A 2500-nucleotide genomic window follows, 5' to 3' on the forward strand; every position below is an offset into this window, starting at 1 on the left:
TTACCTGTTTCAAACTACCTTGAGTGAGAGTGAGTGAGTGAGTGAGTGTGAGTGACTGCTTGTGTGCGTGTGTGAGTATGTGTGTGTATGTGTACTCATGTGAGTGAGTGTGCAATTGGGTGAGTGAGCGTGTGAGTGTGTGTATGTGAGAGTGAAGATGTGAGTGAAAGAGAGAGTGAGAGACTGAGCGAGCGGATAAGTCTGTGAGTGAATGAGTGCGTGAGTGAGTGCGCGTGTGAGTGATAGTGCGAGGGTGTGAATGAGTGTGATTGCATTCATGTGAGTTTGAGCTTGAGTGTAAGCGTGTTTGAGCGTGAGGAGTAGAAGGCTTGCCTCCAACCCAACAGCAACCCACACCGCCCAACCTCCCTCGAACTCACGCATTCACCTACCCGCACAATCGCCTACCTGCTTGTCTATACCACCTACCCACTCATATACCCACACGACACTGTATCCACCCACATCCACGAGCACATATCCACCTACCCCCACCCCCCAGCAAATATCCACAACCTCTACCCATCCACATATCCACCCCCCACCCCCCCATCACGCCGGACCGGCCACGGCCACCAAGTACCCGCAAGATTAACGACGGGTTGCCAACGACCAATTAATCTCCCTCGCATGAGCAAAACGAATGGATCTGTCTCCATCTCCTGCCGGCGGCGAGTCCCGTGCCGCCCTGAGGAACGTTCGCCGTCGGGAGTGTTTTCGTGGCGGTGGGGAGGGAGGGAGGGAGGGAGGGAGGGAAGGAGGGAGGGAGGGAGGGAGGGAAGGAGGGAGGGAGGGAGGGAGGGAAGGAGGGAGGGAGGGAGGGAGGGAAGGAGGGAGGGAGGGAAGGAGGGAGGGAAGGAGGGAGGGAGAGAGGGAGGGAGGGAAGGAGGGAGGTAGGGAGGGAGGGAGGGTGGGGATGGGAAGAAGGAGGGAAAACAGGGAGGGTGGGAAGGGAAGAAGGAAGGAAGAGGAGGGAAGGAGGATGGGAGGGAGGGCTAGAAGGGAAGAACGGAGGGTGGGAACGGAAGGAGGGAGGGAAGAAGGAAGAAATGAAAGAAGGAAGGAAGGGATGGAGGGATGGATGGGAGAGGTGAGAGCGTAGATAAGGAAAAATCTATCTTTCTATCTATCTATATAGATAGATAGATAGTGAGAGAGAGAGAGAGACAGACAGATAAAATAAAATGAAAAGCCTAATTCCACAGAATTATGTAAATTTAGATGTTTACCTGCTCAACTGCCCTAGATGCAAGGCCATTTATGTTTGATCAGCATCATGTTCAAATACAAGACACTCGAAATGTAAACACAGGTAAGTCAAAGAGGAACGTATCGACGAAAAAAATCGTCCTTCTTTTCTCTTCATCTTTAGGCTCACAAGGATTTTAATAATTCGCTTCACTCTATCTCTTTTTTTTTTTTATATGCACAGGATAAACAAATGGTTGTGGTTTATTTTCTTGTATTAATTCAGGTTGGTATTTGTTGTCTCGTTACCAAAGCACAGGAAGTCATGTCTGATGTCCACGAAGCCTTTGACAATAAAGATTATAGCAGTAGATTTGGTTATTCTTTTCGTCTCATTACCATCCCTCGTAGACTCTCTCTCTCTCTCTCTCTCTCTCTCTCTCTCTCTCTCTCTCTCTCTCTCTCTTTATCTCTCTCTCTCTCACTCTCTCACACACACACACACACACACACACACACACACACACACACATATATATAGATATACATATACACACACAAACACACACACATATACACACATATATTTATCAATCTATCTTTCTATCCATATAACTTCTGACTTTATATTGCAGGAAAAGTACGACGAGAATACAAAATATTGTAAAACAAAATATATGACGAACACTTCGTCTGAATGACGTAATTCTAACAAAGCTGTAATGTTGGAGATTCAACATTGCATCCATTTATCATTCATTTTTTTTCTTTTAACATTTGTTACGATGAGATTTCTTTTAATTATTTGTTTCTGCTTTGGCATCAATAGTTTTCCAGTGTGATAGATAGATAGACAGAGAGAGAGGAAGATAAGAAAATTAGTGAAGAGAAAGAAGAGCGAGAATGAGATGAGACCGAATACAAGAGAGGAGGTAAATAGATAGACAAATAGATATACAAATAGATAGACAGAAAGATAGATATTTACCGGAATATTTAAGATCAGTTAATTACGTCTTTCTGAAACAGATTTCCACTGAAAGTATAAAGACAATCAAGACAGTGTAATTACAATCTTAACTTTTCAATTAATGTTTTACGCTTATTCATAGCGTTTTGAATGTAACAAACTGAAACTATATGAATCAAAACAAAATATAAACAGTTCAATAATCTTATTTGATAATTTCCATCTGTTTCCGCCATATCCCCATCAAGAAAAGGTAAATATTTTAATATACTATGTAATATAGGTAAATGTTAACAATTAATTAAGGTTATTATAAACATTTGCTTAGTTAATTATTAAGAA

Source organism: Penaeus chinensis, chromosome 31 (genome assembly GCF_019202785.1).
Source record: "Penaeus chinensis breed Huanghai No. 1 chromosome 31, ASM1920278v2, whole genome shotgun sequence".
NCBI lineage: Eukaryota > Metazoa > Arthropoda > Malacostraca > Decapoda > Penaeidae > Penaeus > Penaeus chinensis.